A 25030-nucleotide genomic window follows, 5' to 3' on the forward strand; every position below is an offset into this window, starting at 1 on the left:
ACCTTAAGGTCTATCCCTCTGTCATGGCTGCTTAGCCTTTGCCACACCTCTGCACATTGCTTTCGTCCTCTCCTGAAAAGCTAACAGGACCTTCCATCCTTGGTTATCTGCTGTTCTAGTCATTCTAACTATATTGTTAGGGCCTTTCACACCCCCACAGAGGTAGAGATACACACACCCCTGATTGTGGCCTTAAATGCCTCCCAAAGAACAAGAGGATCAGGAGCCAAGTGGGTATTGTCTGCAAATAAGTTGCCTCTTTCCTCTTTCAGCATGGTGTAATAGCTCCATCAAACAGCCATTTTGGGTTAAATTTATGTGTTGGGATAGGAGGTCGGGGGCGATGTCTGTGGAGCGTGACAGCCAGCTGGGATTGGTCCGAGAGTTTTCTGCCTAGATATATAGCCTCAATGAAATGTTGCTCTCTTGATGCAGTGGTCAATTTTGGTGTATGTATTGTAAGGATGATAGTAGAAAGAGAATATGTGTGTATCTGGGTGAAATGTTGTCAAGATATATATCTATTAAATTCATATTGGACATGATCTGTCGCAGCGTCTTAGTGGTGAGCGAGGGTAGCGCATCTGTCAGTAGTGATTTATCAATTGTGGGTTAGATCCAAATTGCCTTTTCATTTAAGACAAACGTATTAACCATTTACATAAATATGGCTGCTACATTGGTGTTAGGGGCATGTACATTAATCCGGAGGAGTTTAATATGCTTCAGGTATTCTGTTACAATGACCAGTCTACCTTCCCTGTCTTTGTGTACAGTAGACGCTGTGACCGGAGTGATGCTTGTCATTCAAATCAGTACCCCTTTCACGTTATATGAGTAAGTAAGCCCAAAACTCTGTCAACCCCATCTTTTCAGGAGCTTAGTTTATCTCTCGGGCATTAAGTGTGTCTCCTGGAGCATCACAATACAGAATGTCCTTCTGGTGATATACTGGTTGACCTTAAAGTCCTTAACAAAACCATACAGGCCTTGTACACTTCATGTTCCAACTGTGCCATACATTGTATTTATGCCCCATGTGGAGTAAGTATGTAGGTTGTGTGTAACCAAGAGTGTAGCCTCCCACACTCTAATCTGTTGCATCAATTCTGCAGATCTGACTCCTCTGGGAATTAAGTGACTGAATCGTGGATCTTAGTGTAGACAATCAGTGATGTAGACAGTAGCAACATATTAACATTACAATAGAACAACAAACACAAGGTTAAGGACAGGTCTCAATAGCTTAGGCTATTTAAGATGCACACACATTTGGGCCCAGTCATGGCAGCTGCCCATGGTCCCTTCAAGAGGGGAGATCACACTCTATGGCTGCAGTGTGCTATGATATGATATGATATGATATTTTATCTGTTACGTTCTCGTATACAAGTGTTTCAGAGCACGACAAGGCAAGGGAGGGGAACAGGGAGTACACAATATTGATCTTACTAGGCCCAGTAACATTGAGAATGTGCAAGTGCATGGGAAAGGGAAAAGGGGACAAAGTGCATGGAAGGGGTAGAGTGGAAAGTGCAGAACAGAACAATAATAATAAATAAAAATAAAAAGATAACAGAGGCAATAAACTGGAAGTGCAGCCAGTAAGTGGCAAGTGCAGTGTTTACAGCAGCAGACTGGCTAAGTCTGAATAAGTGTAGAAAAAATAAGAATATGGGAGGGCTGGGGGACTGTATGGGTTACAGATACAGTCACCAGTGCAAGGGGTGGCCAAGGGGCAGTGCAGGGGGGTGGCTGGGTGAGCAAGTACCTGGGCCCGGGGGTAAGAGGGTTGCCAGTTGCACAGTGCCATGAGAGAGCAGATCAGCAGGGGAGAGGGGGAGCGAAGGCAGAAGCAAAGGGGAAGGTCTTGAGGTGCTTCCGGAACCGGAGATGGTTCTCCTCATGTTTTAGAGTGGCAGAGAGGCTGTTCCAAAGGGAGGCTCCAGCCGAAGACAGAGATCTACCCCGGCCCTTTTCTTTGAAAGACAACTGACCCTGAGGAGTTAGAGGTAGAGGAGCGAAAGGCTCAAGAAGGGAGGTATTTGCAGAGGGATAGCTGAAGGTATTTTGGACCCAGGCCCCAGAAAGCCTTGTGGACAATGCAGAGGGTTTTGAATGTAATCCTTGCATCCACTGGGAACCAATGGAGGAATTTAAGGGCTTGATGCCAAGGGCAAGTCTTGCAGTCCTGTTCTTGATTAGTCGCAGAGGGCAGAGAGCTGAGGAAGGAAGATTTAGAAAGAGGCTGTTACCTAGCGAGAACCAGAGCTTGGGAGACAGTGAGCTTCTGGGGGAAGGAGAGGAAAGACAGAGAATCTCTGAGGGGGTGCGGTAGAAAGTTTGACTTTTTAGAGACCTCAGAGATGGGGGCGGAGAAGGAAAGTGTGGAGTCAAGGATGACCCTGAGGTTCTTAGCCTCGCAGGTGGGGGTTGGAGGAGGGCCAAGGGAGGCCGGCCAGAGAGTGAGGGGAAATGATGGTGATGTTGTGCCGATGAGGAGGATCTCCATCTTGCTGGCATTCAGACAAATATCATTGGTGGCACAGCAGCCTTGAATGGCAGTTAGGCAATCAGAGATGAGAGAGGGGGAGTAGGTGGCCGAGGGCAGCCTGAAAATGAGTTGAGTGTCATTAGCTTAGCACTGGAAATTTGAGCAGAAAATGGCAATGTAGTGGGCAAGAGTTGCCAGGAATTTTGTTGAATAGTCACTGTGACACGTTAGACCCCCGTTGAACACTGCAGGTAGAGAGGAATATAGAAGATAGGAAGGATCCCAGTTGGACCTGGGAGGGTCGATCAGAGAGGAAAGAGGTCAGCCAGGCCAGAGCCTAATCAGTGATGTACTGTTCATTTGCGTTGTGGGTAAACGGGATGCCCTAAGAGTTCAAACCGGGCAGGTGAGGGATGAGCACGTGCAGGTGCCCATCGGGATATACTCATTAGGTGAGCATCTTTTCAGGAAGTAGTTATTACACAAATCCTTTAAATTCTAAAGTGTGCCGGACGCAAAGAAATGGCAACCAGGTAAAATAGCAGCAGTCTTCCAGTTATTTGTGTAATGACAGCTATTCTCTTAGCTGTCGATGGCATCCATTTCCTTCTGAAACAGTGGTTAGCATCTCAGTGTGTCTTCTGTGAGATATCTACCTGCTCATTGCTTTCTGGTGTCAGAGCACTGGGGTTAGCAGAGTCCACTAGAAGCTAGAGGAAATAGATGCCCTGATAAAGGATTTTAAAGATTTCAATCTAAATTTAAAAATCCTGAAGCTAAAAAAGTATATTGCAGCTTTTTCACATGAGAGGACCAATCCATATATCACAGATGCTTACTATGATGATACACCAGGCACTAGTGCCCAAGTGGGCCAGCCACGAAGATGGCATTTGCCTAATAAGAACTATAAAAGGAACACACCTGCAGCTTGGATTTTCTCTAGTGCAGGCTCAGAGGAAGACAATACTCCCAGTACATTTACAGGAGATGTTTGAAACATATCCAGAAACAGAGATCAGTCGAGGGATCGACGTGTCCAATTCCAGGGTAGATCCAATGGACAATGATCAAGACCTTTGTATACCAACAAGGGAGGGTCAAGGGGGGAGGGGGTGGACAAGACCCGAACTCCCTCAGGATCACCAGGATTCGGGGAAAAGGAAGGCTATTGACACAGAACTTTTAGTCATCAGTCTATCCAAATACTTACTGTCCAGTGATGAACTGAAGGTTCTCCATAAAGGGCTATGTTTCATGCTATCAGCTACCATGACCCTTTTCAAACCTGATTAGAGGTAGCTCATCTAGTTCTGACAATTAGACTTAAACAATTCTTTTGCAAAGAGGTTAACAGGAATCAAGAGGACACACAGAAGGATGTGACGAGTTTACACCCTTAATCCACTTTTTACCCCTACATGAGTTCAGCATAATCTATCACTTTTTAAAAGGCAAAACTTGAGGGGATTGAAGGAGAAGATACACAGCCTTTCCGGAATATCTCCAAGAAAGAATGCATAGCTTTGAAACACCTCATAGTGTCCTCAGTAAAAATTCTGATGTTATCATAAAATCAGCAGATAAAGGGGGAGGCATCATCCTAATGACAAGTATAGATTATGACAAGGTGGTTCTCTCCCTGCTTAATAAGAGGGATAATTATGAACAATTGCCATGTGATCCCACTCTTCTGAGACTGCAGAACACAGTGATTGTAGATGAGGCACTATGTGAAGGTTACATCAGCTACAAAGAAGCTGATTTGCTATCTCCAAAGCACGCCAGAATCCCTGCTTTTTATGCCCTCCCGAAGATTCATAAAGCACCAGATCGACCAATAGTGGCAGTGATCATTTCCATTCTTGAGCCCCTATCGCAATTTGTCGATTTCATTTTAAAACCTGGAATCCCCAAAATGCGTTCCTATTGTAAGGACACTGTGGGATTATTAATGTGATTGATACTAAGTTTTTTGATCCCACTACCCAGATCATAGCTACCTTGGACATAGAATCCCTTTACACTAACATCCCCCAGATCTAAACACTTTTGATTATTGACAAAGTACTTGAGGAATAAACACCTGCTGAAATTCCTCGACTGTTCATTCTAAAACTAGCCGAAATAGCTTTGACAAGGAATGTCTTCATGCACAAGGCAGAGTTTTGCCAGCAACGCTCAGACACGGCAGTGGGAGCGACTTTCACTCCCCCCCTAGCGAACATATATGTGGCAGATGTTTTATAAAGATACATCAATGGGCAAGACAATCCATTCATTAAACATATTACTATGTGGACTAGGTGTATAGATGACATAACCATCATATTTACAGAAACTTTAAGGGTTTGACTATAAGAGACCAGGAAGATATTACCATTGGAAGAACACCTGAGACTACATGTTTAATCAGGTTGTTGGACCTTTTAAATAGGGCCTTATACACATGAGGAGGAGCGATAACAGGCCATTTCCATGTAGGATGCCACCATAACAACAATAAAACAGACATGTGAGGACCAAACATACCATGGTCCGAAGTGATCTGGGACCTCTGAGAGAAAACACACGGTGGAAGCAGATACAATACATACCATTAATACAGTATAAAAAAGAGGTGTCCATTTTATATAGACACTTAAATGCAGGATCTGTATGTCTATTGTTTAAAAAGAACAGTGCCATGTCATGTATTTAGTGTAGAGACAACAATTGGTGGTTTGTAATTTTTGTTTTTTCGTATTTTCATTTCCTCGGTCCAAGCAGGGACCAGCTGTTGTTTGATAATATTCAAATGTAACGACTGACACCGAAAGCGTGCTTTTGTAAATTTGGTGAAAATCCATCCAGTCGTTTTTTTTGTTGAAAAGACCAAAATGTAGGTACCAAAAAATAGTGATATCTATGTCCACTCCGCGGACACATTTCCCTGTTCGCTCCATGGACAGGACACTGATTGGCTAATCGGCTTGTGTCATGTCCGTGGACATGCAACGTGTTCGCTGATTGGCTGGAATCAAGCGTGAGCTGCGACCTATTGTGTTGATGCGTCCGCCAGCTTGGATCCGCGGACATCCGCGGACAGCGCGGCGATGAACTGGGGAGAAATACACCTTTGGCAAGTGTGTTGGTTTACAGGAAGCTTGGGGAGGGTGTGGGACTAAGGGAGGGTGGGGGAGTAAGAGATGGGTGAAATGTGTTTGTTTAGGTGGCAGGCACCCCTGGTGTGTTCGCCATGTCTGCGGACACCATGGCTGTCTGCGGACATAAAAATATGTGCTTCTGGCTATTTTACTTTAGTATGATATTGGTTTTGGGTTGTTAGTACAGTGTTGATTGTAATTAATATACTGTATAAGTAGTCCATATAGCTCAGTTAAAATGTTTGATTCTATATAAGTAGCCCATATAGCAGAGTTAAAAAGTTTGATTCTATGGGTGTGATCTATGGGTGTGATATGCTGCGGTGGTTGTGGCCGTAGGCCATGCACGCAAGACTCTAGGCCCTGGCCACAACCACCGCAGCATATCACACCCATAGATCACACCCATAGACTCAAACATCTATCAAATATTTGCAAATATACAGTTTTTGTTGTGTTTGATTTATATAGTTTGTATGTGATGTTTTGGCTACGTCATGTCATTAAGATTATAGAATTTGGTAACAAGCACTGCAGTATAAGATATCCATGGAAGTAAACATTTTGTAGTGTGCTGTATGATTAGATGTTTGCTTCAATGGTTGTGTTATGGAGCAGTATATATGAGTTGTATGTATTATAAAATACTTACTGTTTGATTTTTTGTGATTGGATATATTTTTTTCATGACGTGGGTAATTGGAGCAGATATTCTTTTTCAATTTCTGTGATAAACGAAAAGATCATGTTAGTGTAGGTAGTTTATAAAGACTTACTTCATTGCATAATTGACATTTCTGCTTTATTTTCGACCCTCATATTTAGTAGTTTACAAACCAGTGTACTGTGCAATTTTCTCAGTTTCTGTGTTTGTTTCTTAAATCATTGGGTAATTTAGTGGTGTTGATTTATTTGTTTGGATGTTGTAAAATCTTGGGGCAGTTAGATACCTGTTGGTGTATTCTAACGGTTTATTTTTTGTTATATCTTAGTGGTATTGATTTATCTGTTCGTTTGTTGCAAAATTATGGGGCAGTTAGATAACTGTTGGTGTATTCTAACTGTGTATTTCTTTTTATAATTTAGTGGTGTTGATTTTTCTGTTTGGTTGTTGCAGAATTTTGAGGCAGTTAGATTCCTGTTGGCGTATTGTAACTGTTTATAGTTTTCTAATTGAAGTTTTATTAATGTTTATGCACAGATTAGTTATTCCATTTTGGTTTTAAGAATATTAAATAAGCGTTTATAAGATTTGCTGGTAATTTTTGCTTTAGAGTAATGGTATTATCATTACATTCAAACCATCCAGAATTCTTTTTTTATATATGCAGTGTAGTGACCTGCATTCGTTGTGGCTCCTACATGGTAGATTATACCTACTGTTGTGAAGGTTTTCTTACCAAGTGATACTTGACCATGTGTGAATCCAGTCAGCTTGCAGTTGTTTTTGGTACCATCTGCATTGTAATGTAGAAGCATTAGTATTAAGTATTTATTATGTGTTTGTATTTGTAAGGTGGAGCGATTATCTGAATTGTAGGTAGTACATAATCTGCCATGGTTTGCATTTTGTACAAGTTGCTGCAATGGAACGGATTCACAGTTAGGTATGGATACATACACAAAGGGTTTATTAGGGATGTGTTCCTGTGCCACATTGTTGTAGAGAGTGCATGTATGTTTCCACAAGTATGAAATCTAGACGATTTCATTTATAGGTATATTTGTGTTTTCCAGTACTTGTAGTAAGTACATTAGAAATTCTTGTGGATCTTCTTGTGAGATTATAGTGAATTTCACCATTCCAACACAGTAGTCCAATTCTTGTCTTATTCCATGAACACCGTAAGTGTTGTCAGAATTGTTGGTTGCATTTCTATGAAGGACTAACATTTGCAAACACAATTGGTCAGTATTGTGTAAGTAAATGTTGTTAATAATTGGTGGCAATTGAAATAGAATATGTATTGCTACATTTGCTTAGCAATTTACACCAGTTACATTTTAAAATTTGAATGGACCAGATAGTTCTTTGTCCAAGTAATTTCTTCGGAGTGTGTGTTGCTTCTTTGAAGAAGTATCTGAGTTACTTTGAGTAGTACATTCTTCTTTGGTTGTAGTAATTAATGAAGTATTATGTTTTTTTACTCTCTTGGGAGGAATTGCAGTGAGATCCTGTTGCATTTCTGTTTCAAGTAGTTTTCTTTTATAATGTGTTGCTTTTTGTGGAACAGGATAGGGTTTTAGATGGGGCTGTACAGTCAACGTAGTCTATTGTATTTTAAAATGCAAGGAATATCAGCGTTTACTTTACTTGCATCAAAGTTGATTAGAAATAGACCGTCAAGTGTACGTAAGCGTGATAGTGCTACGTAGCTCATGCCTTCTTTAAAGACTGTGTTCCCAATATCTAGCAATGCTTTATCTAGGGTGATTTTTGAATGGTGACTGCGTATGCTAGAGTTAGAGAAAATTGCTCTCTGCGTACATACATGTCTTTGAAAAGAAGGAAACGATCTGTTGAGCGTCCTATTCTTTTTACTTCTGATAGTTTGTCAAAGAGAATATTGACAAACTGAATGTTGTTGTCATGTGGGTATGTTTGAAAGCCAACAACTGCACCAAGTGCTCCATTAACTAGTCTTTGCTCCACATCAAGGTTACGTTTAAGCATTACTCTACAGTTTAAAGATCATTTTAATATTTTCTCCAAACCAGCTGTGTTGGAGATAGAGTTGTCTAAGGCATTTAATCTTATTGTGGCTTGTTGACACATGAGTAGTGTCATACCATGTACGTCCAGTTTGTCTGTGGAGCAAATTTCAATTATTGGTTGCATTTCTTTTTCCAACATTGTTTCATTGAACTTGGAATAGCTTGCAAGAGTTGGCATCAAGGACATACAAGTGACATTTTTGTGTGCTAATTGTTCCATGACATCAGTAGCACATGAGTTATGGCCATAAAGTGCATGGATGTGCCGGGTTTTTAATATTGCTTTTGCTTCTTGAGATAGTACACCAACTCTAATACTTTTTAAAATGTTGGCATAGGTGAGGTCTGCAGACTGGCACAAGTTTTCTGCTAATTCTCTGTATTGAAAATGTTGCCAAAGGTTAACATTTCCTATGCTGCCAAAAGTTTTACGGCAGAGTTTGTGTCCTAAGGTTTTAAAAATAGGTTCACCTTTCACTGGTGTCAACTGAAGAAGATCTCCGAAAACAATAATGTGTTTTATTCCAAAGAGCTCTTCGTAATTTGTTTTGAGTACTTCTTGTAATCTGAGGTGAATCAAAGCCAATATTAGATTGGAGACCATGCTCACCTTATCTATTAGCAGCATTTTCATTTCTGCGTAATTCTATTGCAGCTTCTGTAGAAAATGTGTAATATTCTAATTTGTTTTGGTGTTCTACTGGAAGGAGTAGCAATCGGTGTACAGTGACACCGCCTATGTTGTACGCAACTAAACCTGTGGGGGCAGTTACAACAGTTGACAGTTTGTTGTTTGTCAGTTGTTGAACAAATTTGCTGCTGATTTTGATTAAGAATGTCTTGCCTGAACCAGCTTCACCACTGACATATAGTAGTATAGGTTTGTCATTTTGGCAGGTACATTCTTTATTTTCATGTTGTACACCATGCGCAATTTCTTTTGTTACTTCTTGAAAAATTGTATGCTGCTCTTTGTTTAGGTTTGATTGTAGTACAGTTAAGTCTTCTGTATCTTCTTCATAGTGACACATGGTGTTTTCTACTTCTGTCATAGCTAATTCTGCCTCATTTGCTATTAGTGGCTGTCCCAGTGGTTCTTGGCTTTCTGTTTCAGAAGGTTAACTACTGTCAGGAGTGTCTTTATCTAGTTGAGCCTGGAGTTGTTCTTCATGTTGCTGTTCATTGTGCAACATTGTTTTGTACTGTGTAAAGTTTACATCGGTTATAGTGCTTTCAGTTGCTCTGAAAGCGTCTTCATAAGAGTCATAGATACCTAGTATCTCTTCTTCTTTTCTCCATGGTTTAAGAAGTTGTAGCAGGGACATGTAACATAGTACTTTATGTTGAGGAGTTTTTAATGACAATTTGACATGATTAATTAAGTTTATTTTGGTACGTTTCACTAAGCTGCCTTCACAATTTTTCACTCTGTATCTACCTTTGTTTTCATCGGGTTTTATATTATTTTTGTATGTCAATTTTTAGGCTATGTGGTATAGACATATGGTTTCCAAAGTGGTACTTCTGTTTTGGAAGTACGTGTCTAGTAAATTGTCTTGGCTATTGTTTCTATGTCATCGTATGATTTGAGAACTCTTTTTCTAGATTTAGCAGGCCCAAGACATACTATATTTTCAAATTTTCCATATAAAGCAGTACCGGTTAAACGATCTGCAGCTTCATAGTGTCATGACCACTGCTTTCAAGGAGTCAGGACCTACCCAACACCCTTGGAAACAGGCTCATAACATGCCTTATCGGCACCAGCAAGTCCCAATAGGGACCTTTTGGACCTTGTCCTGGCACCGGTGGTGCCAGGCTCATAGTAAGGACCCGTCCCGGCACAGGAAGCGCCGGGCTCATATCAAGTGTAAAAGTGCTTGGGTGAACCTACCTGAAGCAGACCATGCTGCTTACTTACCAGCCAGATGATGCTTTACTCTCTTCTAACAGGGACTACTTTTCTTTCTGGGTGGGGCAGGCACCACTCCCTGGATCACTGATGCTGGAACTCTTCTGGAAGCAGGAACTCTTTTACCTGGGCGCGGCTGCGGTGGAAGAAGACACCTAAGTACTCCTATGGGCTATTTAAACCCCACCCGATTGGTACCACATGCTTCGCGTTATTCTGCATCTGCAGCAGGACGCTCACCGCGTCAGCTCCAGCGAATCTTCAGCTCCGGATCCTGTAGTTACGAACATTACCTGCTGGGAAACAATCTTCAATCTTCAGCAGCTCCTGCAAAACAAAAGGCACAGGTTAGACAAAGGCAAAGTTAGCGCTTCAACTCACCCGAGCCATCGGCAGCATCCAAGTCGTTTTCTTTTCTGCATTCCGCGTCCGGCATCGGGCCTGCAAAGACAAAGAACATTGGTTAGTAACGTTCAGTTACAATACTGCTTACCTGTGTTGCGCTTGCTCCAACTTTGTTCGCGCTGCATTCCGGCACCTGTAAAAACAAAAGGGGACATTAAGGTGCATTCTACGGCCCTAAAGCAGTCTTCCTACTTACGTGCCTTCGAATTCACCATCTTCTTGTTACGCTCTCTGCCACGAATCTGGGAGAGCATCTTCTTTGGCATCGACAGCATCCTAAAAGCAAAAGACATAGACATAAGGAAAAAGACATTTAAAGAGAGCAATCCAAGGAGAACTTTAATACTTACAAGTCACGCTCGTGCAGCAAAACGGCGGCATCGCTCTCACCTTCCCTCTGCAATCAAGAGGCGGAACTCACATCCAGTGAAGTAACTGGACCCAGCGCCCCTGCACAAGACGCAGGATGGAGAGCTCAACATTCACTTACTTAAGGTGAGCACAACAATCATCTGAGTACCACGGGGAGAAAGGGAGAGAGGGGCTAGAACTTCTCCCATCCTTCCAGCCACTAATACCTTGATTTTCCACTTGCAGACACCTCACTCTGCAGGTCAAGCTTTCGGTGAGCAAGGGGCCAAATCCGGGAGCCAAACGAACCCTACGCCTAACTTTGAAGACGTTTACAGCGCCCAGCCCAAGACCAGCGCCTCGGAGGGAACCAGGTGAGCGTTACAGAACGCGAAGCCTCCCAAACATTTCCCGCCCAGGCGCAATGGAGACTTCAGACACAGACCAATTGGCCCAGTTGCTCGGGGAGTTGAGAGCAGAAGTACACGCAGCACGCCAGGAAACAAATGCCCTAAGGAGAGAGCTAGTGATTTCTAAGGAGCGAACAGACGACTTGGCTAGACAATTGTTACAAGCCCAAGCGGGACAGACTCCTCTGCCTACCCCTGGTGGAAGCCATGCCCCAACGGCTTCCTCTAATCCGGTGCAAATTAATCTACCAGGAAATGTACCTTTGGCTCCGCCCGAACGCTTTTCAGGTGATCCGAAAAGGTTTGCTGTGTTCATCAATCAGTGTTGTTTGCACTTTCTGTGTAGACCTGCCGCTTTTCCAACAGACCAGGCTAAGGTAGCCTTTGTGCTCTCATATCTTAGTGGCAGCGCCGCAGATTGGTCTATTCCTTTAGTGACTCAGGATAACCCTATCCTTTATAATTTCCAGGACTTCCAAGCTAGTATGGAAAGATTGTTCGCAAGGCATTCTCAGGGACAGGCTCTGGACAATGAACTTCTTTCACTACGACAGGGCAATCAAGATCTTCTGGCCTACATTGCATCATTTAACAGACTAGTGGTTGAAACCGGATGGCCTGAGGATAAGAGAATCACCCTTTTCTATAGAGGCCTTCGTGGAGAACTTAAAGACGTTCTGGCCCAGGTGGTGAATCCACCACAAGACTGTTCCGAATACATTGATCTGGTGGTGCAATTAGATCATAGGATACAAAATCGAAAAGCCGATCGTTCCAGGTTTGAAAATCGAGTTTTTTCAAGACCACAGAGCTCCGTTAAAGGAAATGATACCGTGGAACCCATGCAGATTGGGGTGGTGAAAGGACCTCTAACCCAAAAGGAAAGAGAAAGGAGAAGACAACTACAATTGTGCCTCTATTGCGGGAACTCAGGGCACTTCCTCCAAGATTGCCCAGTGAAACCAAAGAAGAAGACAGTAGGAGCTTCCGATAAGGGTGCCAAAGGTTCAGAGTCGGAAAACGACCTCGCCCGACAAGTGTAGAGGTCCGCTTGCTGAGCGTAAAAACCAGTTCTTTGACCTCGCATTTTACCATGCCCATGGTCCTCGTGAGTCCGGAACAACCCAATCGTATGCATGCCATTAAAGCATACATTGATAGTGGCGCAATCGGCAATTACGTGGACTGTGAATTGGCCGCCAGGATGAATCTGTCTCTTTGTCCTAAGTCGGTGAAAGACGTCATCACCACCGTGGATGGTACGGAAATAGCTTCCGGACCAGTTACTCACACCACCATGGAAGTGACGTCGGTAAGCCAAGATGGACATCAAGAGAAAATCGTGTTTGACGTGATCAAGGCTCCACAGTTTCAAGTTATCCTGGGAATCCCTTGGCTGGAAAAACACAATCCTCAAATTGATTGGCGAGCAAAGACAATCCGGTTTCCAGAATGCGCACCTACCTGCTATCCGCAGCCCCCCACGAAACTAGCTGCAACTGCTTCTGAGAGTCCTCACCTGCCTCCTGAATACCGGGAATTTCAGGATGTCTTTCGAAAAGATCAAGCTAATTCACTGCCTCCTCACAGATCATACGACTGCCAAATAGACTTGGTTCCAGGATCCACTCCTCCATGCAGTCGAATTTATGCCCTCACAGAACCTGAAAATCTTCACCTAAGGCAGTATTTGGATCAGTACCTGGCTAATGGATTTATCCGTCCCTCGAAGTCCCCAGCCTCTTCAGCTTTGTTCTTCGTGCCAAAAAAAGAGGGAGACCTAAGAACATGCATAGATTACCGTGCCTTGAACCAGATTACGATTAAGAACAGATATCCGTTACCATTGATCCCTGAACTTCTTGACCAAGTTAAAAGTGCCTGTATCTACACAAAGCTGGACCTCAGAGGAGCTTACCATTTAGTACGAATAAAGGAGGGCGATGAATGGAAGACGGCCTTTCGTACTAAATATGGACTGTTCGAGTATCAAGTAATGCCCTTTGGGCTTTGCAACGCTCCGGCAGCCTTTCAGTATTTTATGAATGACGTCCTCAGAGAGCTCATTGATGTATGTGTAGTTGTCTATATTGATGACATTCTGGTCTACTCGTCCTCTGAGGCGGAACATCGAAAACATGTCACCGCAGTACTGGAGCGGCTTCGAAAAGACAGACTCTTTGCAAAATTGGAAAAATGCGTTTTTCACGTCACGGAGGTCGAATTTTTGGGATTCATTTTGTCACCAAATGGAGTCCACATGGACTCAAGAAAAGCAGACGCTCTCTCCCGAATTGGAGTAGATGAACTCACGACCAATCTTGAACCCATACCTATAATTCCGGAACAGACAATCCTGGGTTTAATAGATGCACAATCCATTGAAGACATTGAAACTAAAGTTAAAGATCTTCTGACTCCAGCAGAAGTGCAAGACTGGCAGCTCAAGGGAAATGATTTCACAATGGATAAGAACCTATTATACTTTCGAGGAAGATTATATCTACCATGTACCGATTTACAAAGACAGGTGATCTCTTGTTACCATGACTCCTTAATGGAAGGACATCCCGGCATTACCAAAACGTTGGAAAAGATAAAGAGACATTTTTGGTGGCCATCTTGGAGAAAGGACATTAAGGACTTCATTAATTCTTGTGGCGTGTGCGCTCAAAGCAAAAGCCAGAAGGAGAAACCAGCAGGTCTCCTACATCCAATAGACATTCCTCCACATCCATGGCATACTCTCTCCATGGACTTCATCACGGATTTACCACCATGCTCCGGATTTAATACAATCTTAGTGATTGTGGACCTATTCTCGAAAATGGCTCATTTCATCCCATTGAAAGGGTTACCTACAGCTCCAATTTTGGCCCGAGAATTTCTCGAAAACATCGTTCGGTTGCACGGCTTTCCTTCAATTTTAATCTCAGATAGAGGGAGTCAATTTATTTCTCACTTCTGGCGGAGTTGTTGTCGTCTAGCCCAAATTGACATAAGGCTGTCGACCAGCCACCATCCCCAGACCGACGGGCAGACCGAGAGGACCAATCAAACCTTGGAACAGTATCTACGCTGCATGTTACAACAATCAGAGGGCACTTGGAAAGACATTCTCTGGATTGCGGAGTACGCTTATAATAACTCAGTCCACGCCGGAACAGGAAAAACTCCGTTTTTTCTTTCATATGGAATCCACCCTCGCACCTCAAATCTTGACCCACCTCAGACTCTTGGAACACCCGCTGTAGATCATCTGCATTCGACAATCACTCAAGCCTTTAAGGAGGCCACATCTCACCTTAAGCAGGCCAAGGAACAATATAAAAAGAGTGCGGATCTACATCGAAAGGAAGCTCCTCAATATCTTGTGGGAGATCAGGTCTGGCTGTCCACCAAACATTTACCCCTAAAAGGACCGCATACTTTCAATCCACGATACCTGGGGCCTTACCCAATCACTGCCATAATCAATCCAGTGGCGGTAAAATTGGGCCTACCTGCTCATATGAAAATACATCCAGTTTTCCACGTTTCACTACTGAAACCCATGCAACCTGGAACCCGTTTGACAAAATCTCCAGACCCTATTCTCGTGGACGGAGAACTAGAATTCGAAATACAAGACATATTAGACTCCAAGATTTCCAAATCTAAATTATACTATTTGATTGACTGGAAAGGTTATGGCCCCCAGGAACGATCTTGGGAACCGTCGGAACATGTTCATGCACCCCGTCTGGTTAAGAAATTTCATCGAACTTTTCCTGATAAACCAAGACCCCCGGAGGGAACAAATTTGGGAGGGGCCTTGAGGGGGGGTGCTGTCATGACCACTGCTTTCAAGGAGTCAGGACCTACCCAACACCCTTGGAAACAGGCTCATAACATGCCTTATCGGCACCAGCAAGTCCCAATAGGGACCTTTTGGACCTTGTCCTGGCACCGGTGGTGCCAGGCTCATAGTAAGGACCCGTCCCGGCACAGGAAGCGCCGGGCTCATATCAAGTGTAAAAGTGCTTGGGTGAACCTACCTGAAGCAGACCATGCTGCTTACTTACCAGCCAGATGATGCTTTACTCTCTTCTAACAGGGACTACTTTTCTTTCTGGGTGGGGCAGGCACCACTCCCTGGATCACTGATGCTGGAACTCTTCTGGAAGCAGGAACTCTTTTACCTGGGCGCGGCTGCGGTGGAAGAAGACACCTAAGTACTCCTATGGGCTATTTAAACCACACCCGATTGGTACCACATGCTTCGCGTTATTCTGCATCTGCAGCAGGACGCTCACCGCGTCAGCTCCAGCGAATCTTCAGCTCCGGATCCTGTAGTTACGAAAATTACCTGCTGGGAACCAATCTTCAATCTTCAGCAGCTCCTGCAAAACAAAAGGCACAGGTTAGACAAAGGCAAAGTTAGCGCTTCAACTCACCCGAGCCATCGGCAGCATCCAAGTCGTTTTCTTTTCTGCATTCCGCGTCCGGCATCGGGCCTGCAAAGACAAAGAACATTGGTTAGTAACGTTCAGTTACAATACTGCTTACCTGTGTTGCGCTTGCTCCAACTTTGTTCGCGCTGCATTCCGGCACCTGTAAAAACAAAAGGGGACATTAAGGTGCATTCTACGGCCCTAAAGCAGTCTTCCTACTTACGTGCCTTCGAATTCACCATCTTCTTGTTACGCTCTCTGCCACGAATCTGGGAGAGCATCTTCTTTGGCATCGACAGCATCCTAAAAGCAAAAGACATAGACATAAGGAAAAAGACATTTAAAGAGAGCAATCCAAGGAGAACTTTAATACTTACAAGTCACGCTCGTGCAGCAAAACGGCGGCATCGCTCTCACCTTCCCTCTGCAATCAAGAGGCGGAACTCACATCCAGTGAAGTAACTGGACCCAGCGCCCCTGCACAAGACGCAGGATGGAGAGCTCAACATTCACTTACTTAAGGTGAGCACAACAATCATCTGAGTACCACGGGGAGAAAGGGAGAGAGGGGCTAGAACCTCTCCCATCCTTCCAGCCACTAATACCTTGATTTTCCACTTGCAGACACCTCACTCTGCAGGTCAAGCTTTCGGTGAGCAAGGGGCCAAATCCGGGAGCCAAACGAACCCTACGCCTAACTTTGAAGACGTTTACAGCGCCCAGCCCAAGACCAGCGCCTCCGAGGGAACCAGGTGAGCGTTACACATAGCAGCCAAATTCTCTATGGGAGAGCATTTTTATGCCTAAGCTGTACAATTTCTGAGACAGTGTTTTGTCGAATGATACGTCATTCCAGAGGTCTTGCAGCTCTGTTTTTTCTGCTTAGGTTAAGTAGGCTGTAACATGCCGTGCAACTGCAGTAGAATTGTCTGCAATGTACTGCACATCTATCTTTGCATTCCATAAGAGGGCAATGATTGCATTGTAATCATTGATATATTTTGCTTCTTCTGTTCTTTTTATGTAATATGTGTTCTTAGGTGATTTACCTTTAACGCTATGTCTAACAGAAGACATGAAGTTGTTCACTTCACCTCTTTCTGTAACTGGTCTAGAGAAACTAAAGCAGCATTTGGTATAGTATTTCCCTTTGGTTTCGTATTTGTGACGACAATATTTCCCACATTTGTGTCTTTGAAATTGTACAATTTGTGCATGAAGATCACTATTTGTTGCTTCTGATGGAATTTGACAAGTAACATATTTTTCGATAAACTGTAAAACAGTGGAATCACTGTCTTGACCAAATTTAGGAACATCTTTAATCCATAAAAGCATGTGGATATGTGGTGCTCACTGGCTTGATATTCTTTTCTCCAAAAGAAGTGCTGCACTTCTAGGAGGGGAGAAACAGTTTTATTACAAATAATGTGTAGCATAGCAATGAAGCGATGATGGAAATATCTTGAAACATTAACAGGATCTAGAGAGCAAAGTTCTCCAGGTGTTAATATATATATGTTTGTTTTGTTTTTGTTTGCTATGCGTAGGAATTCATGTAAATCTTCCCATGCGTATTCTGCACAACTTAATGTAACAAACCAAGTGGGTGGGCCAAGGTTTCTTATCATACAACGTACATCTCCATGACGTCTGAACTAGTACTCTTTAGTACCACGCATGTTTGCTAACAGATTTGTTATACTTGATTGCAGAACCTCATCTTTTTCTTGTACTTTTTGTAGTAATTGCGTAGTTGACATATTTTGAAATTGGGTACCTGATTTTAATGTGTGTACAACTCTGTAGCAAAGAGTTGCTAGTTCACTTTCAAAGAGTAGGTGGAATATGTATTACACATTTTGTCTAAATCTGGGATCTTCAGAATACATTCGTAACAAGTGGTATTCGGATGCTGTCATCTGAATGGGTCTACCATCGTACCTTCCTCCTTTTCCAGTAGGAAAGAGCAGAGAAAAAGCATGTGCGTCTATACTTTTTCCCATATGCTGATTGGTGATCCTTTGGTTTTTTGCATTTGGTACGTTTCTAGTGCATCATCTATGGTGTCACTAGAGTGTAATGGATGAATTATATAATGATCTAAAATATTGGAAAGCGTAGCATGATCTAGAAGTTCAAATTGACCACTTTCTGTTGACTCTTGAATTATTTTAGAGGTTTTTTTAGGCAGAATCCTGTGCAGTGTCCTTAGGGACCACTACACACAATTAAGACTTCAAGTGGTAATACAAGTTCACCTTTGGTACAAGCCTGTACTACTATGTTAAAGTGGTAGCAGTAGCGGAGCAGCCAGGCCTATCTCAAGAGTATATGAGCAGTAGCAGAGATTACACAAAGGGACCACAATTACTGTGACTCAAGCAAACACTGACTCAAGGTTTCAGGTAAAAAAAATAAGTACTTTTTTTTAAACCATTTGTTATAAACACAACACTTCTTTTCATTCGAAACCACTCGTAAAATACACTACAACCAACCAATTCACTTGGAACAGTATAACTCAAGTTAAGTACCCTATGTTTTAATGGACCGGTGTTGTGAAACAAAAGAAGTTACCGGGAATACATATGCGATCACTTTTTGAAAGTAATAACAGTTCGGTCTTACTAAATATATGCGTATCCGCGGCAAGAAATTTTACCGCAGCAAAAAACACACTTAGCTCCTGAGTTAAGCAGAGAGAGTTGGGGGTAAAAATCATAGGCAATACTTTTGTCAGGGCAGACAGAATCAGAGAACACTCGTTGACAGAAATTCAAGAGTCAATAGGCCGGAGCCAGTGTCAAGTGGAACCGGTTTCCTGTTGTCGAGGATCACACAGTCGGACAGTTCAAGATTCAACGTTGCCAGGAGTGCTTAGATATTGTCAACAGAGGAAGCAAAAGTTATAAGAAGGAGGGAAGACAAGGGCAAGCCTTTGAGGAGGAAAGGGATTCACCATAGCTCCTCGAAACAGAACACAGTACCTTATTCAAGGAAGAAGCTGGTGCCATGGCAGTTGTTCCTGGTAGTTTCCTGCAGACCCACGGTTCCTGGAGCTTTGGCAAGAAGGAGGATGTCTGGAGGGGTCTGCACCACACAGGGATGAAACCGGCAGCAGCGACGGTGAATAAAAGGTGTGCTCCTTAAAAACAGGAGAGGCTCTTCAGATGGCAATCCGGACCACTACAGCAGTGTGCAGTGATTTTGACCATGAAGAGGATCCTCTGGCTGTGGAAGGTGAGCTGGTTATCCCCACCAGGCTCAAGGGAAGAAGACTCTGGACTGGATCTTCTCTGGTCGTCGAAGGGTAGATCGCGCAGGACTGCAGCAGGGCTTCACCAGGACGGGATGGTTGCAGCAGCCGTCGTTTTCTCCGCTTCTCTTTGGTTCCTTTTAGTTCCAGTGGCGACTCTGACTTTCAGCCCAAGAGTCCTGCCTTTTATGCGAAAATCCCCCATTCACAGACCCTGGCTGTCAATCAAATTCAGCCCACCTAGACACACAGGTGCCTAGAGGAGGGCTTCTTGGCAGAAGCCGCCAAAAGACAGTGAACAAAGAAGGCAAACCTGGTTTGCTGCGCAAAGTAAAACACAAGAAGGACTTTAACAAAAAGAAATGGTGAATAAACCCAACCAGAGCCAAAAGAAAGAGTACTTGGTCAAGCGGGTTTATGTTTGAGCCTAATATAATAGCCTAAAACAATACCTCGTTTATATAGTATAATCGCGGTCGAAAAGTTAGGGTAGATACCTCTGCCACCAGCCAAGTCTAAATGTTAAAAGAGCGAAACAATGCTCTAGGAGGTACAGATAAAAAAAGCCTAAGGATTAACCCTTCCCAGTACTCCATGTAAGATGGGATGTACTGGATCTGTGGTTATTTGACTGTAAATGGCAACTTTACCCTTTTCTGGGGGACTGAAGTCAGCCTCAGAAATGGATTTGGTGAGAAGTCTAAAAGACAACCCTGTGTCACTGCACTGAAGGTGCTGTGTAACACACAAAAAGAAGGGGGCTACTGAAGTGGTGTGCTCCAGAGTCCTACTAGATAAAAGACGGATTCCCAAATCGCCACTAAAAGTCGTTTTCTGAGATACATAGAACTAATTAAGCAGGAGATAGATAGCTATAGCTTTCACAACAGTTATCATAAAACATATAAAGCATTTACATAAGACATAAAAAACTTACAAATTCATCAGAATCCAAGTAATAAAACACTGTTTTAAAAAATGTGACAAGACATGACCAGTTAGGTTGGATAACATTCAATGAAGATCCAGTCGTTAATATCCTAGAGAACCACAAATTGATAGTCTCTAGATTAATACTGTCCTTATCTAGACTTAAATGATCTATCAATGGTTATTCTATTGACCATTGTACTGTCTCGACATGTTTCAGTTCTTTTTTCTGTGTATATAGAACTTTCTTCAGGAGAATTGTCACTTCATTCAGAATTAAAAAACAACAATCTATAATTTTATTCTATAGAGCAGAAAGTTTATCTGGCCGATTGTTAGCAGTGTGCATGCTGTATCTTGCGTGGTTTCAAAGTGTTGTAACTTGTCCAGTCTGTGGAGTTCGACAAGAGGCAAACTTGATTTAAGCAAGAATAAGCTTCTTTTGGTGAGCGATTCCCGATTACCGGATATTCACCCTGTAGGTTAAACCTTGCTATGTGTTGCAATAATGTGTCCTTGAAGTAGGATAGATTTCAAGAGGCTCTCATGGCAGCGGATGTAGTCCACCATTAGTTCATAAAGTACTCTAGAGATGTCTCTATGGGAGCAAATTCCCACTGTAGTGTACTCGGGTACTGATTACAGCCCGGTCTTCTTTCTTGGGAACAGTTCAGTTGTTCCTTTTTAGAGGGCATGCGGTCTATAGCGTCCCTGCAACGTCCTCGATCGATCGAAGGTCTTCCAAAATTATTTGACTTAATACACCGATCGAGCGAGGATGTTGCAGGGACTCAACCTGAGGGTTTGTAGTGCTATATAAATGCCAAATTATTATTATTATTATTATTATTATTATTATTATTATTATTATTATTATTATTTTTCCTTGAAATGGGTGTACTATTTGAATTATAATGCTCTCATATAAATTGAGTTGTTGCAGGGGTTTTGGTAGTGGGAATAATTCCATAATCCCAAATTATTTGTGATAGCACTTGAAGGAGTTTGGTTGTTGTCAAGTTTTGAAGTTCAGCAAGTGCAAAATATTAAGGGGTCATTTATCTCATATTTCTTTTCTACTATAAGGTACATAGCTAATTCAAACCATTTGGACTATTCATTGTCTTCTATGTTGTATGTTACGTCTACAGTTTTTGTGTTACTTTATAAAAAGTTCTGTGGCAACACACACACACACAAATGGTTTGTTATTTCAGCAAATGTACTTTAAATGTTAGTATTTCTTTTTTGTATGTGTGTAGTAGAAGGTTGCCATCTGTACAGTTGTTGCTAGTTTGTTGTAAAGGTATTGAATTTCGTAAGTGCCTTTCACTTCCAAAATATTTTCTTTGGATATGCTCTATTTCTTCAAGTAGATCTTTGGCTGTACCATGTAGAAAATTGTTATTTAAATTGGCTAGTGCTAAAGCAGAACTTTTAGCATAGTACAGTTTATAGAGTAGATTTCTTATAGTTGAATGATGTGTTGATATCATTTTGATATGATGGAAGGTGCTTTTGCAAATAGGTCCTGAAATGCAGGCTAATGAATGTCCTTGTAGTCCTGTGTGTTTGCGCACTGGACAGGTATCCATATTTTGTAGTAGTTTCATTTTGATTTTGTCTTTGCCTTTCACATACTTATTGAGGAATTGGCATAAACATTTGAAAGATTTTATGGCAATGTTAAACATTGACGTGCACAGGCATTTGTATACTGGACGTTCTGGTTCAGTTGAATGGAGAAATGATACTGAATTTTTTGGGGACATTTTTGTAAGCAGTATTTCTTGTTCGATAATGGTATTATTAAGTTTTTCAGAGCCTCTTCCACTGCTATGTATGGCAATTACGTTTGTTTGCTTTTGTTTGTATGCTTCCTCATTGAAATATGGTTCTGTGCTGGTGGTGTGACTCCATTCACCACCACAGATATTTAAGAAGTTATTTTTGTTGACATTCCGTTTATTTAGAAGTCTTTTTTGTAATTTAGTAGTTAGGTTTGTTAGTGGTTTCAATCTGTTTAACACTAAAATAAATAACTTCCTTTTGAGAAGGATTGCACTGTCTATCAAAGCTTCTAAAATGAATTTTCTACAGTAGGTTTTAAGGGTTGTGCATGATTTCTCTCCTGTTTTTATAAGATTTTGAAGGACTCTGTGGCGGAACATTTTTTCTGATATACTTTTTTTGGTATGTTTACTTGCCACTACTTCAAGATTTATAGCAGCAGTGTTAGCAGTAGTGGTAGCTGAATTGTTGTTAATCACTTTTTGTAATCACTTTTTGTTTTGTTTTACATTTTGAAAGAGGAGGGAAAGTTTTTGTACTGGAAGCTTGTTTTGTTTTGCTTTATGACTCTATTACATCTTTTGTTTGAACTTTTTGTACACATTCTGCTAGAGATGGATGCTTATTTTGGACACTTTAATTTTCATTTGCTCTACTTCTGCGTTGCTTTCTACGGACTTGGTTCTTGGTAGGCATTCTTTGGGATCTGTTGAAATAAAAAGAAGGTATGGGTTGGGCTGTTCTGCAATGTGTGTGTGCTGTGTGCATGAGTGTGTGAGTATGATGGTAAGGATGTATGTGGTGGTGTGTGATTGTGCATTGGGCAGCTACAACTAGTTGGGAAGGCTATTCTTGTATTTGTGTGTTACTATAATTGTGTTCAGAAGACAGTACAAAGTAAGCTAATGTTGAGAAGAACTACTTATACTAAATCTAATGGTATATAATTAAAACAGATTTTTGTTCTGTAATACTAACATTCTAGGGGCTGAGTTATGTTATTTGTGCATCGAAAATGGGGATTTGTGTGGTATTCTGCCTGTTAATCCCTGTTTAACATATGGGTATTTGTGGGCAGAATGGTGTACAAATCTCTGTTTTTTGGCGCACAAATTCTATGAATCAACTACACAGTGATTTTGAGTGACAGTAAGAATATTATGCTAGTATTGTACTCACTTTTTTTGTTTAGAATGAGCAGGTTTCGTCTGAGTTGTTGTTTGTACTTCAGATGTTGCTGCTTTTCAGGAGAGTGGTCTTCACTGCAATTGTAAAAGAAAGAAGTTAGTAGTTTTGTGTGTTTATAGCACTGATGTTAATTTAGACGTTTATTTTTATGTTTTTGTAGTAGTATTCTTGTTTGATAAGAGAACATAGTGTGTGAATGCAGTTTCCTTTGACTATGTGCAAGCTTTATATTTTACTTACACTATGTTAGTTCATTATGCTTTGCAAATGAGTAGAACACTGAGTGTATGAAACTCACTTAATTTTGTAAGGCTGTGTTATTGAATGTTAGGAGATAGAAGAAATAATGGTCTACTTATTTTGCAATTTTTATAAGGTAAATGGCAGAAAATGTATTGAGAATCATAGAATGTATGCATTTGTGAAGGTATGGATAATAAAGTAGAAGAATTTTATTTATAAGCAGTGGTGTTATTTCAGCTGGGATCTTTTTAATGATACTGTCTATCTGTGTGAGTGTATGAAGATGCATAATCTTATCCTGACTGCGTGTAATTTTATAATACACTACTAAGTGTTTTTCTATAATTATACTGTTATTTCTCTTTTTAAATAGCTGTGTTTGAAAAATTAAAATAGATAGCAGCCAGGAGTGGAAGTGAGAGTTGATTATAGCAGATGGGAAAAATGACAGTATGTTTTTTTATAGGTTATACAGGGTAAGTGGCAGTTACTCTGTTTATATGCATTCATAAGATTTGTTCATGTACTGTGCAGAAAATATGCATACCTGTAGTTTGTATTCTTGCATGTGGATATGCCTGTAGCTGCAAGTAGAAATCTTGGAGACTTGTACAGTAGTTTTTGTTGTAGGTGCTTTCCAATGATATGTGACTTGTACTCAGAGTGAGCAACAGTACATTTGAAGTGCTGAACTCTGATGATGGAGTTAGATGTAGAGGTCTTGGATGTGATTGGTGGATGGTTGTGTGACTGCTTAGCTGTATCCAATGGGGGAATGGCACAGAGAGTGAAATGGAGATGGTAGTAGGGCTGTCCAAGAGTTACGCAGTCCGCGGACACTGCGGCTGGCCGCGGACAGGATGTGCCACATTCAGGGTTTTCCTGAAAATCCAGCATGGAAAGGGGACTGTAGGGATCAGCCAATCAGATGTTGAGGTTGTGGATTTGTGTTGAAAGAGACTGTCTGTAGTGAAGATGGCAGAGGTGGAAAAAGTCATGGTGTTGGTGCTAAGGGATATGTTTGTGCATGGTTTACAGCAGTATGCTCAATGTAGGCATGTGGCAAACATTTTTGATGTTAAAGGAGTGGAGGTCTTGTGGAGCACTGTGCCTGATTGCAATGTACAGGGATTGGTACATGTTTGTGAAGATATGGGCAGGATGAACAGTCCTCATGTGGTAGTTTTGCACTATGGTGCTTTCCATTTGGGCTATGTCAGTGCCCCTACTTTGTTGGCAGATTTGGAACACTTGGTTCAAGTAGTAATGAACATCCTTCCAAATGCCAAACTTATTTTTTTCTGGATTAGTACCTAGGGCAATATGGGACAATAGTTCTGTTTTTTGTCCTCAGCAAAACATTTCTAGGCGTGCAATCAAACAAGGCATGTGTGCTTTCATGCTTATAACTGGTATGTCCTTCTGTAATAATGATAATATTGATTCCAATAATGCTGTTTATTTTAAAGAAAATAGCATTCCTTTATCTTTTATGGGAAATGCCATGCTGTTCTGGAATGTAAGGGTTGCTTTGGAGAAGGTAATTGAAGATTTTAGGAGTAGATTAAGAAAAGAAATAGAAAATAACAGGTGTCTGTCAAGCATCTGCAAAAAAAACAAAAAAAATGTCTCTTTTCAGAGCCGCGCTGTCCACGGACAGATCGAACACCCCAAAAAGGCTTAAGATGTTCCAAAAAGTACATAGAAAGTCAAGGTCATTGTCTGGGACATGTGCAATGTGGAATATTTACTG

This window comes from Ambystoma mexicanum, chromosome 5q, assembly GCF_040938575.1.
Source record: "Ambystoma mexicanum isolate Mex_15411 chromosome 5q, UKY_AmexF1_1, whole genome shotgun sequence".
NCBI classification, from domain to species: Eukaryota; Metazoa; Chordata; class Amphibia; order Caudata; family Ambystomatidae; genus Ambystoma; species Ambystoma mexicanum.